Here is a 14,407-nt window from a genome sequence, read left to right on the forward strand (position 1 = left end):
ATAGTACAACAATCATTTCACATAATTACATTCTTGAAACATCAAGGAATACAATTACACATCTTTGGAGCAGACTCACAGATTTTCAAATAAAATATCAAATAAAAGAGTAAACAAGATATCAAGGAAAAAGCATATCAGTTTGCATCGGGTGTCATGTCTCTCTTTATATGTACCAATGCTGAATATGAATGCTATAGGTAAATTGCATTCTATCTTAAATCTACCAGTATTATATATGGCTTAATATTTTATCTAAATAATTGCAAGCTAGTTCTCACCTCTATTTGAGGAGCTCGCAGAATTTTTAATGTATTCATCCCACAATAAATGTAACTCAAGAAAGCATTCTATATTGCCCTTTTTATATGCAGCGTACTCCTCCAGTTCTAGCAATTCTGCAACTTTATTTCTGTACATTGCCAGGTTCGGAATATCTTTAGACTTCCATGTCCTCGATATGAGAACCTTAGCACTATTGGTAAAGATCTGAAATAGGGGGGTTAAGTATTTAGAGGGCAATTGGACAGATCTATTTAGTAACCAAATCTGGGGGTCCAGTGAAATAGCTGCCTGTAGAATGTGTTCTACCTCACAAATGATGTCATACCAATAGTGATTAAGTAGCGAACACCACCACCACGTGCCCCATACCACTCCCTACATGGCCGCACCTCCAGCACCTATTGCTAGTCTTAGGGAACAAGCGGTGCATTTTTCTGAGGGTTAGATACCAACAGTGTAATATCTTGTAGTTAATTTCTAGGATGGAAGCTGAGGTAGAGGACTTTTTGTTATTAGAGAATATATTGTTAGCTGTTTGCAGAAGAATAATTACTTCCAGTTCTCTTTCCCACATTTCAATGGAATATGGAAGATTGCCTAAGAGGGGCTGAATCAGAATAGTATACATAATAGAAAGGGAGTGTTTTACCGGTGATCTGGATAGGTATAATTTCTTCACATTGGTACGAGGGGGTTCATATTTCGGCTGTGCACGTGAGTGGTGATATAGTTATGTAATCTCCTATAAGAGAACCAGTTCTTTGCCCAGTCATACCCTTTATCTATCAATTGATCTTGTCTGCAGATGGACTCGCCAGAGGTTATGTGGTGTATAAGTATATCGTTAGTGGGTGAAGCCAAGTCATGCTGTATACCAAATGCAGATATTGCGAAGTACGAGTTGTAAATCAGAGAAGTCAGGGGGCCCGGGTTAGAAGAGAGACAGGGATAATGTTTAACAGCTGCTTCCCATTGGATAGCAGTTTCTTTCGTAATCGGGTTGGAAATTAACCCATAATGAATTGCTTGTGTGTTCGCCTTTAAGCTGCCATGCCAGCATTTTCCCCTGTTTGTTAGCCCCTTCGTAGTAAATCTTTTTAAGGAAAAGAGCCCTATTCTTAGCCTCGGATCCCAAAAGGAGGTGGAGCTGACTATGTTTATGAGTTATACTCTCCATTAGTGAAGAATTTTTAGGGTACTTTTTATGTATATCCTGCAGTTTAGATAGGTCATCTATGAGGGAGTTTAAATATGTATTTTTTTTGTTTTAGTTTGGCAGCTTTTATAGCAATGAGTTCAACCCTAATTACACATTTATGGGCGTTCCAGATATGCTGAATGTCAATGTCAGGAGTGTCATTTATTTGAAAATAATCAGTTAAAGCATTTTGTATTTGGAAGAAGGTCTGTGGGTCCCTAAGGAGGGAATCATCGAGTCTCCAATTAATGTTGGGAGGCAAGATGTGGGCCACCTAATCTGACAGCTGATTTTGGCATGGTCCGACCATGTTATGGGATATATATCGGTATGTGTGATATAGGATAGGCTAGTAAAGTCAATGAGCAAGTAATCAATTCTGGAGTATGAAGAGTGGGGATTGGAGTAGAACGTAAAGTCTTTTGTGCTGGGATGGTGAAGCAACCAGGTGTCATGGACAGCTATCTGTGAAAGGGCTAGTCTAATCTGTTTAAGTGTCTTAATAGGCACAAAGGAGGAGCCAGAGGAGCAATCCAGATCCGGCTTGAAGGCAAGATTAAAATCCCCTCCCACAACTAAACTACCTCTGGAAACCTCTAATATTTTTTTGCAGAGCTGGTGGAAATAAGGGGAAGGATCATTATTTGGGGCATAAATATTTACAAGGGTTATGGGCTTATGATAGAGAATTCCAACTATTATTATATACCTTCCTTCCTTGTCTTTATGTACAGAGGTTTCGCGGAAGGGGAGTTTTCTGCTAACTATTACCCCCACTCCATTATGTTTAGTGGTATGAGAAGATAGATAAACCACTCCAAATTCCTTTAAAGCTAGCTTGAGCTCGAACCCTCTTTTAAAGTGGGTCTCCTGGAAGAACAAAATGTCCTCTCTACTTCTCTTATAGTCCCTCAAAGCCATTGATAATTTTTGGGGAGTGTTAGGACCCTTAACATTGTGGGATATAATCTTAATGTTTGTCAACGTATTATCCATAATCATTATGAAAATGTGTTTGGAAGCTGATAGAAGCTATTAAGCCATTTATGTACTCATTAAGGAGAGCATTGTCTAAGACTAGGTAGAGATTTTGAGACAGACATATATCATAACAATTAATAACTGTAACATATGTTGATCGAAAACTGAGATTGTCCATGACATTTGTATTGAGTGTATTAATCATATTATAATACACCATACTGAGGGGAAGGATTGCAGCACAACTAACTCTCATGATATAAATATGATAGATAGAACGGGGGGGGGGGGTGACAGGCCACTCCTTTGTTTATCAGGTCAATTAAGAGCTTTTAAATTGGGGGTATAGAGAGGGGTCCTGGGGGGGCCAAATTCAGGGGAGATCATTCAACCCCTACACAGCTTAAGGCCGGGGCCTACAATTTTTCTATATGGTTGTGTAAGTATCAAGTAGTATAGCTAGTACTGACTTAGTGTACCACGCTACCGCATGGCAGAAAAGGACAAGTATTTCTCATCTTAAAGCTATTTTGAAATCACAGTCTCCACATAAGAGCCTGGCACTACATGAATAACAGACAAAGTTAACTGAGTGGCCATCTACACAAATCAAGGGGAGAGGCATGGAGCGGTTGTGTAGGCAAGCAGGAGAATGGACCTGCCCATCCCAGCATATGATCAAGGCAGGACGGGCCAAAGTCCAACCCGTCCACATGCCAGCTGTAATGGGATGAGTATGTCAAACATTAATACTCTTTGTGCGGCAGGGAGATAGAAAGTTACAATAAGGAAATATAAGAGATATAACCTTCTTAATATACTTATTAAACATGTCCAACATAACTATAACAATTTTATAGAAAACGGTAAACAAAACATTTAGCAGCATACTACCAGTAGTTGTTCCTGGAGCTCTCCACCGCTCCAGCCTGGGCTCAATGTTATGGGGAACTGAATCCTTCCCAGTAGGGGCCAGGTTCACGGTGTACAGCTAGGTAGTTGCAACAGAAATCTAGAAAAATCGAGAGCTGGCCCTTCAGCGCTGCGCACCACATTCTACTGAGTGCAGAGGGCTAGTATTCCTTCTTTTCGATTGAACTCTGTGCCATTGCTGCCTTTGTTCCTTCGGGGGTGAAGGGCCAGGATCTATTGGTATAGGGGGAAGATTAAGAGCGGCATCACCTGGGGGGGTAAATTTTATGTTGTGTTAACATAAATGTTATGTTTATGAGAGATCTGGAAAGGTAGTTGTAGTCCTTGTAGGCAATTTGTGACCCATTGTGGGAAACAATCAAACTGAAGGGAAATCCCCTATACAGTGTTTTTGTAACGTAGCTGTTATGAACTTGATCTCTCTGCGTCGTATCGTATAGGGACTGAGATCTTGGTATACCTGTAGGGAGTGTCCTTGGTAGGAAATAGTATGGTGAGCTCTGGCTGCCTGCCATATTTCATCTTTGGCTGTGAAGCGAAGAAATCTGATGGCTACATCTCGCGGGGGTAGAGGGGGGTTGGGGAGGGGACATAGTGCTCTATGGGCTCTATCTATGTCCTCATTGAGCAAAGGCGATGAATTTGGCAAAAGGTGAAGAAATAGGCCCTTTAGGTAAGACTTTAATTGATCTTGCAGGATATCTTCGGGGATTCCACGTATACTCAGGTTATTCCTGCGGCCCCGGTTGTCGAGATCTTTAACCTTGTCTTGTAGCGATTGGACCATCAAGTCTTGAATGGAAAGCTGTTGTGTTTTCGAGCTAACAATGTTATTCAAAGTATCTTATCCCTCCTCCAAGTAATCAATCCTAGAGCCCATCTCATTTAAGTCCTTCTTTAGATCCCTTATCTCCTCTTTTATAAAAGATTTTAGAGATTCCAAATCCGTTTTGGATGGTAGTGTTGCCATATTTACCTGTATGGCCTGTAAGGAGTCTTGTTGGCTATGAGCAGGTCCTGAGTCGTATGTCTCAGCCGGTGCAACACTCAGCGGGGGAACTGCATTAGCTGGTGTCATTTGTGTGGAAAAAGGAGGAGATAGACGTAGTCTGTACCAGTGTCTTTGAGGATTTATCCATTTTCTGGCCCTTCTTTGGAGTCATAATGATTGTATATGATTTATTGTCATAGAATAAAAGGACAAAGATGAGGGGTGGTACACTTTATATGAAACAGTTATTTATTCAGGCAGACTAAAACTAACCCTTTGCAAAATTGGGCTCTGAGAGGTGCCGAGGAGGACAGGCAGGAAGGTAGATAATATATATAAGGGCCAATAGAAAGCCCCCCAGGCGCTTATGTGTCTCTTGTTCTATTTTCCCCTTATTAGTGATGGCCTCTCTGGCCTACATTTATTTGATAGGACCTGGCCACACAGCTAGTGCTTATAATTACCCTGGATGGGTCTATGTGGAACCTGGAGAAAAAGTTACCTTGCTTGACTCGTGCAACCACTCGGGGCCTAGCAGCACTGTGATCAGGGCCCAACCACGTGACCTCAGATGTGCTGGGCAGCCGTGGCGTAGTTTCAGTCTCCCCGGAGCTTGTCCCCTGCAAGTGCTGTCAAAAAGTCCGCGCTGGCTTTGTAGTCCCCTGCAAGCAGCAGTAATCCAAGTGCAGGTTGTGCAGTGTGCAGGGTTAGGATCCCCTTCTTAGCAGAGATGGCGGCACTCAGGGAATCTCCCGGCATTTTGGTCGTCAAACAAATGACCAATGTCGTCCTTAATGCAATATTCTGGGTTACAGCCTTTTGAGCTGCATAGTGGTGCCGAGGAATAGGTCAGATATCATCCCCTTCCTTTGCAATCAGAGTAGAGAGAGTTGGCTTACACGGAGCTCTCCTAATGTGCGGCCATGTTCCAGCACGGCTTGGCTCCACCCCCAGAAATCACAAATTTTACCTTGATAAATGTTTATCTCACTATGCATGTTTTGTATGTGAAGACTAGTATATTACAATATAAGGTAAAAAAAAATCCAAAATATTTTGTGTGATTTCTCTCCATGGCAGCAATTTTTTAATCATCAGGTCCACAGTCTTCTCCTTACCTAGTCTTCTCCTTACCTTCTTAATCTCTGACTGTACCCATCGTCTTCCTGACCTAATTTCTCTCACACTCATACACAACCTCCTTCTCACCAGAAGGACTTGACCCCTGGACAGAGAACAGAAATGCTTCAGTAAATACTGCTGGTGTGAGGAGCTGGAGCAGTCTGATTAGAGGGATAGTGAGATCCTCTAGTAGTGGGCAGTAACATTTCCTACAATACACTAATTGCAAGGCTGTTAGCGGTCCTGCTGTGTGATCACCCTGCATTGTGTGGAAAACATGGTGCTTAGATTTCTGTGTGGCTTGCTCTGGAGTTATTTAGTTCACCTCGAAAGAGATGGAGAAGGCACCAACATAGCATAATTCTTTGATAGTAAAGTGCATACAAAGCAGGGTTTATTTCACTCACATGTAGTGAAGCTATAAAATGTAGTGCATACTAGGCAGACCGGGTCCTCTGAGTTGCCAGGCAAACTCTCTTCTCGTATATGAGCCAAGGACACTGTCTGTTCTGTATAGTCGATCACTGCACCCCAGTGACGAGTCAGCATACAATTATAGCCAAGCGACCCAGATCACAGTTCAGTGGTGTAGTGGTCAAAAGAGGCAGCAAGTAGTAATATAAAAGCGTGTTTATTAAAAACAAGCATAAAAATAATCCAGCAACGCATTTCTCAGTCCTCAGACTGTTTCATCAGGCTGATATTGACAATACTAACTTGCTTCCTTAAATACCCCTTTGAGACCAATCCACTCTCTAATTGGAGCGATGATCCTATTGGACAAACAATTTGATCTAGTTTAAGCATATACAATTAAAAATCCCATCATACATTGAAGACACTTGATATATTTATATAAAATTAACACAGTACCTTTATATTCATAATCCATACTGATGGCGACTACCGAGATTGATAGTAAATACATATTATTTGCAAAAATTGTAATTGCGGTCTCGATTGTCGGAGGCCAGTGACGCCCTCTTTGTGAGCTCATATGTAGTATTGATCCAATCGCGGATCCCCCAGGCCACCGGCCAATCGTAAATCAGTAGTCTCTGACATGTGACAGCAATTCAATCAATCACAAGTATGGACACCCTGGATCTTGACATTAAACAGGCGTTTATGTGTGTCTAGTTTAATTATTTTAAAATTTTTGGAAATAAAAAAAAGTTCAGTGTTTCACCAAAGAAAAATGTGCTCGTCAAGCAGGAAAGAGTCATGTCCTTCCAGTTTCCTGCTTTCTCTCTTATTGGGTGTGACAGATCTCTTTGGTACCCCAATGGGGTATGTCTGCCAGTACTGCTTCCCACAAACTGGAACCACCAAACCTTTAGAAAATGACCCCAATAATCAGACAACACTAATTGTGGAGTAAAACAGAATGAACACTTTATTAAACTGTGCACATACATTTTATACTTTTCCAGGGACAATCCCCCTTGCATAAGCATTAGTTACAGTATGCTAGATAACACAATGGAAAACATCTTTAACCTATTTAACATAATTACACAATCTTTAATCCTGCACCTGGGCATGTAGACTCCCTCTTTATCAGTAATGGGATTAGGCTTAATGGAGTCTACATGTCTGGGGAACATGTTTTCCTAACAAAAATAAGCCGGCTGGTGGGGCTGAGTTGGGGCTGAAACTGGTTTCAAAAGCCAAGCTATGTGTGGGGCAGATTTCCATCCTGAAAGACACGAGTCTCAGTAAAGCCCCTGCCCCCTTGGTTCCTGATAGTCCTATTGCAGGTAGGAAACAGGCTGTTTACGATGAAAAACTATAGAGTGCTCTGGTAACCGACATGTGTAATAAAACAGTCCAAAATGAGTTCCAAGAGGCTGGTTACCTGGGCTGTGCTTTAGCCACTCAAACCACGACACCGCTCAAGCACTCTCAGTAAAGGATGTTACTCATGTAATCCTCAGTCTGTCATATTGGAATTCCTTTTTGTTCTTCCAGAGATAGCTTGGATGAGGTTTGCAAGATTTGTTACAGGGCCTCATGCCTCCTGCTTCCTCTGTCAGTGTTACTTGCTTCACATTTACTTGGCATATGTGTTAATGGTAAAAGAAAATGACACTCAGAAGCCTTGCAACCATAATTTTACTTAAATCACATTAACATTATTTTACTGCAGAGTGAGTGCACACACAAACTTTATCAAGATCATGATATCAGATGTTTACATCACAGAGCCTTACACATCCTGAGAGCCAGGGAGTAACATCTCCTAACATTTTACTAAGGCTCTTAGCTTTTTGGATTATTCAACATCATCTATATACAAATGCCCCTTCATATGTTCTTAAAAGTGTGTGTCTGGCTTATCAGTATTCAGTATCAGTTGAATCCTAAATTACAAATAAAATGTCACCCCTGCCATGTAAAAATTTACCATGGGTGTCCATCCTCAGGCCCAAAGGCAACCATTCAGCCCTTCATTGTTTTTCATTTGCTTTCATTAACCACAGTATATAGATTATATACATATAAATACAGTGTGTGTGTGTAATACAATATTAATTGTGTGGGGGGGAGTCTTGGTGAGTTCCCACACTTTTTTTGTAGGACTTGACTCTTGCTTCTAACCCTCTGTCCCTTACACACACCTTCCTCCTTGTTCTCTCACTTCTTTTTATATACAGCCCTTGCTCACTCTCACACAACCCAGCCCACTCTCGCCCCCTCATCAACCCTTGCGCACCCTCACAGCTGCCCTCTCCCTTAGACACCAGCCCTTGCTCACCCTCTCAGCAGCCCTGTCCCTCACACACCAGCTCTTGCTCACCTTCTCAGCAGCCCTCTCCCTCATTCTATTAGCCCACTCTCTCTCCTCCATCAACCCTTGCTCACCCTCTCAGCTGCCCTCTCCCTTACACACCAGCCCTTGCTTGCCCTCTCCCTTACACACCAGCCCTTGCTTGCCCTCTCCCTTACACACCAGTCCTTGCTTGCCCTCTCCCTTACACACCAGTCCTTACTCATCCTCTTATCAGCCCTCTCCCTCATTCTCTCAGCCCTCTCTCTCTCACCCATCAGCTCTTGCTTGGCCTCTCAGCAGCCTTCCCTCTTACACACCAGTCCTTACTCACTTTCTCAGACGCCCTCTCCCTCACACACCAGTCCTTGCTCACCCTCTCAGCTGCCCTCTCCCTTACACGCCAGCCCTTGCTTGCCCTCTCCCTTACACACCACTCCTTGCTTGCCCTCTCCCTTACACACCAGTCCTTACTCACTTTCTCAGACGCCCTCTCCCTCACACACCAGTCCTTGCTCACCCTCTCAGCTGCCCTCTCCCTTACACACCAGCCCTTGCTTGCCCTCTCCCTTACACACCAGTCCTTGCTTGCCCTCTCCCTTACACACCAGTCCTTACTCATCCTCTTATCAGCCCTCTCCCTCATTCTCTCAGCCCTCTCTCTCTCACCCATCAGCTCTTGCTTGGCCTCTCAGCAGCCTTCCCTCTTACACACCAGTCCTTTCTCACTTTCTCAGACGCCCTCTCCCTCACACACCAGTCCTTGCTCACCCTCTAAGCCCCTTTTTCCCTTGCACACAGCCTTATCTTTACCCTCTCATCCCTTGCTCACCCTCAACTTTAGGCAAAGATATTTCTCTAGTGACCTAAGCTGTTATAAAAAAAAGTCTTCTATTTAACATATATCACATATGATTCTGCACAAAACGTATACATGCTTAAAAAACCTGAACATTTCCATTAATATCTTTTAAAAAAAAAATTAAATGTAAAAAACTAAGAGGCTGATTCTCTTAATCTCTCTAGCTCAGATGTGGTTTCTCTTGCTGACCCGTGCAGGGGCTGTGTATACAAAAAAAAAGAAGGAAAGTGGAGAGCTGATTAAGTGCGCAGCAACTTAAGGGTTAACTTTTGACTTGATTGCTAGGTGTATTACTGCCTAGGTGTCTTAGCTGGTCTGACAGCTAGAGTGAGATGTTGCAGAGCCTATATTAGGGGCTGCAGGCAGGAAGTAGGGTCACTAACCTGTTTCTTGTCTTGCAGGTGGAACAATGGTGAAGCCTCGTGGCTCCTCCAGGGCTCCAAGGTGGTTTGCCGATGAACAGAAGACACCTGAAAGGAGGAAGAAAGCATTAGTCTCTACAATGGGTGATGTTATCCCTCCCTCTCCTTCTGTGCCCTCTGCTATGCCTTTTCCCCATGCTACATATTCTCTCTTGTCCTCTTCTGCAGCTGCTGCTGCCCCTTCTTTTCTCCCTGCCTATTCTATATCTCTCCCTTCTACCTCTGCTCTGCCTTCTGTTATTTTTTCTTCTCCTTCTGCAGTTCCTGCTGTGTCCTTTTCTTCTTCTCTGTCTGTCCCTATTTTTTCTTCTACCCCTGCTCTATTTTCTGTCCCCTCTGCTGGCACTGCTGTTGCTTTCCCACCTTCCTTATTGTCCCCCCTTGCCTCCGGTATTCCCCCTTTTGCCTCCGGATTTGCCTCCAATGCCCCTGGTAACCCTCCCCCCGCTCCCGGTCCTGTTTCCCTTCACAATCTTTTAACACATGGAAGACACGGTTGTGTCTGATGGATCCGACTCTCCCCCTCTGACTCTCGGACAGAGGGAGTTCAGTGGAGGCGAGGTGGATCAGGGGCCTACAACGTTGCATGGCCTAGGAGCCATGCGGTCGGACTCGGCATCTCCTGGGCTTTACAGAGCAAGATGGCGCAGAGACACAGAGGGCGCGTGACGTAACGGGGGGCGGAGTTAGTGATGTCACGCATGCGCGAAGCCCAGGAGATGCCGAGTCTGACCGCATGGCTCCTAAGCTAAGGTAAGTGGGGCATCCGGAGTTGGCGGTGACCGCCTGGGGAGTGAGGCAACATTTAAAAATGGGCAGTGTGGCGGTCGGAAGGGAAAAGAGCCCATGAAAAAATGCTGCACGAAATAGGAGGGATACGGTTAGAAAAGGGCATAAGTTATGTGAATTAACCCCTACTGGGAAAAGCATAAAAAATACAGGGGGTTACATGAATATTTTATCAAGCCTTAAAAATAGGCTGCTAGCTAGGGGGCCATGCAGTTTACAGGGTGTGGGTGGTCTACAGACACAGGAAGAGGGTGCAAGGAGCCTCAGTGTCGACTCCAGTGATACCCCCACTTGCCCTCTTGTTTTACAGGTTTCAATGGCGTCATCGGCTACTGCAGTATCCGTCACTGAAGCTGCTGCGGCGATGCAGATGCAGGCTGGGACATCAGCGGCTATTGTGACTCCAGCAGCAAGACAGATCCCCCGGCCTACACCTTTAATATCTGCTCCTGCGTCTTCTGGAGCCGAGGCGGCTGGAGCTGGTGAGCCCTTAACTGCACCACACTTTAGGGGGGAGGATAGTTACTCCACAGGGGATTCTGACAGTTCTTCAGGGTTTAAGGATAAGGGCCAGCGCAAGCTATTTAGATACATTAGAAAGATAGCGGATGCGAAAGGGGCTAGTGCAGTAGGAACTGTTAATTTAGGTGCGTCAGCAGGATTTCAGGGAATGACAAGCACTAGTTCTCTGTCAGGTAGCCAAGCAAGTTCCTCCAAGTCGCTTGTGGCGAGCACATCAGACACTTATCCTTGTATAGTGCATTCGCTGCATTCCCATTTGAAACCGCGTATAGCCAGGCGCATTAAGGAGGGGAGGTATGTCAAGATATTTGAGCTTTCTAGGTTGGCTCAGGATTTGAAAGAAAGGGTCGAAGAGGGGTCAGGAGATAAAAAAGTTAAGAGGCCTGAGACTTATGAGGAGTGGATGCGCTGCTTCCGCGTGTTGGCTTCCTGTTACTTGGAGGCTAACCCTCAGCATAACCTCAATATCCTCAAACATATGGAAGCCATAGATGACATTCATACCAGAGGAAAGGGGATGGCATGGCCTCAATACGACGTGGAATTCAGGCGCAGGTTAGAGTCTAATCCTATTCTTAACTTTGGGATGAAGGAGATGGATCTGTTCTCAGGTCTAGAACTATCTGATACTGCAGTCATTGTGCCTACAAGGCCCGCAATGTCAAACATACCGAATAGACAGTTCAGAAGGCACGGAGGGAGAGAGTGTTGGCGGTTTCAGGAAAAGCAATGTGACAAGGGTGCACATTGTCTTTTTCGGCACATCTGCATCTATTGCGGTGGGCCCCAGGCATTGTGAGTCAGGCGGGGGGAGGGCTCCATTTAGACCGGCTCCTGCGGGAAAGGGCCCATACACCCCTGAAGCTAGGGGAAATTTGTAGCCTGCTTAGGGCTTGCCCTGACCAGGTGGCGGCAGGCTTTCTCAGATCAGGTTTATCATATGGTTTTCGCATTCCAGTTAGGCGTCCCATTTTCCCCTCTTCTGCGGTTCGTAACCTTAAATCAGTTGTTCAACACCCCCAGGCCGTTGCAGAAAAATTTGCGAAAGAAGTAGATTTGGGGCGTATGGCGGGTCCTTATTCGAGCGTTCCCTTAGAGAACCTAGTTATCTCCCCACTCGGTATAGTGCCAAAGAAGGAGCCAGGGAAGTTTAGGCTGATTCAGCATTTGTTTCACCCAGAGGGGGCGTCTGTAAATGACGCTCTCGACGAAGGAGACACTTCCGTATCATATCAGTCCTTCAAGTCTACCCTGGCGGTCATTCAAGGGCTTGGTCCAGAGGCAGAGATGGCAAAGGTGGACAAAGAATCTGCCTTTCGCCTCCTTCCTATTCATCCGGAGAGCTTCTACCAGATGGGGTGAATGTTTCAGGATCGGTACTACGTGGATCGCTGCTTGCCAATGGGTTGCGCCATTTCGTGGGCATATTTTGAACTGTTTAGTTCATTTTTGCATTGGGCAGTGGTTCACGAGTCCGGGCTGTGCAGGTAGCTCATTATTTAGATGATTTCCTTTTCTTAGGAAGGGCGGGATCTGGGGAATGATTGCGCTAGGCTTCTTGCTAGCATGAAACAATTGTCCTCGCGTTTAGGCGTTCCGCTTGCAGCCGGGAAGACGGAAGGCCCGTGCATTCGCATTGTATTCTTAGGCATAGAAATTGACACCGTGGATGGAGAATGCAGGTTGCCAGGAGCAAAAGTTGCCTCTGCATTGTCAGCTATCCAGGCTATTCAGGGAGGCTGGAAGGTCTACGCTTCGGGACTTTCAGTCTTTGCTAGGCCTATTGAACTTCGCGTCCAGGGTGATCCCGATTGGTAGGATATTTAACAGCAGGATGGAAGCTGCAACTAGGGGATTTAGGTTACCTAGGGCCCCGGTGAGGATTTCTTTAGATATCCAGAAAGATCTTGCAGTTTGGTTTTTGTTTTTGCGGGAATTCAATGGCGTGAGGATCTGGTTGCCCAAACCGGTCAGCAACCAGCAACTGCACTTGTACACCGATGCGGCAGGGAATCATGGGTTGGGGGCTTATTTTGAGGGATCTTGGTGTGCAACCACCTGGCCGGCCGAATGGAGCGGCACAGGGTGGTTAAAAAACTTGACATTACTTGAGCTCTTCCCCATTTTAGTGGCTGTAGAGTTATGGTATGGGCGACTACAGAACCGGGCTGTCAATTTTTGGTGTGACAATCTGAGCGTAGTTCACGCCATCAATAGGCTGTCTGCTTCTTCCCCCCGGTAGTTAACGTATTGCGCCAATTAGTCTTGCTCTGTTTGCGGCATAACATTTCATTCACGGCACGGCATGTATCCGGAACACGCAACGTCATCGCGGATGCTCTGTCCAGGGGTCAGTGGGATAGGTTTAGGGAGGTAGCACCCGCTGCTGTAGCTCAGGGTGACGTCTGTCCTACTTATCTCTGGAAGGTGGTGAGTTCTGGGGAACTGCGCTAAGATTACTACAAGGGTCACTGGCGACAAAAACCTGGCAATCGTACCTCAGGTATTGGGGCAATTGGGATTTTTTGTCCAGACAGGGGTTATCTTGGAGAATGCAGGACACACACAGTTTTTTGCAGTGGGTTGCATGCTTGCACGAGAAGGGCCTGGAGTCCCAGACGTATCCAAATCATTATTAAGGGAGCACATAGATTGAAAGGGGTAAATAGGGACATGAGGGAACCAATCACTAGGGAGAGGCTAAGTAACATGATGCAGGTCCTACCGACAGTCTGCAGCTCTGAGTACGAAGTCGTCCTCTTTGCAGCAGCATTCTCCCTAGCATACTTCGCCGCGCTTCGTATTAATGAGTTGGTAGCTCCATCTAAGGTTTCAGCAGGGTCAGCGCTGCTTAGGGATCATGTGAGGATTGAAGGGGAAGCTATTTTAGTTTTAGTGGCACGTTCCAAGATGGATCAGACGGGTAAGGGTAGATGGCTCAATTTGCTTTCGCAGGTGGAGCCATCAATCTGCCCAGTTAGGTTGTGCAGAAGGTACTTGAAAATTAGGCCAGGTGTTGAGGGGGTGTTCCTGGTTCATAAAAATGGTTCATTCTTATCTGGGTTTTAGTTTCGGGTAGTCATGAAGAAAGTCGTTTTGAGTTTAGCTTGGAATCCCTCTGTGGTGGCCCCACATTCATTTAGGATTGGTGCCGCTACGGACGTGGCCTTGGCTGGGTCTTCTGAGAGTGAAATTAAGGTCTTAAGTCGGTGGGCTTCAGCTAAATTTAAGAAATATATACGCCCACTGAAGCAAGACGTTGTTTAGCAATTTTTTCAGGTAGCTCTGATTTGTTTTTGCTGTTGTTTAGGTGGGGGAAGCCAGGTTTGTTTTATTTCTTTGTTATTGCAGGTGAGGGGCTGCCGTGCAAAAGAGTATGGATCTTGGGGCATTCGTATGTCCATTGGGCAGCTTTGCATGCAGCAGCAAGTGCAGGAGGCTTGCAGTTGGGGTTGCCGTCATGAAGGATGGGCATTCGTTGGCTGGGAAAGCGAGGAATGATGTGGTCGGATTTGCCGACTCAAGTGGCAGT

This window comes from Bombina bombina, chromosome 8 (assembly GCF_027579735.1).
Source record: "Bombina bombina isolate aBomBom1 chromosome 8, aBomBom1.pri, whole genome shotgun sequence".
Classification (NCBI taxonomy): Eukaryota; Metazoa; Chordata; class Amphibia; order Anura; family Bombinatoridae; genus Bombina; species Bombina bombina.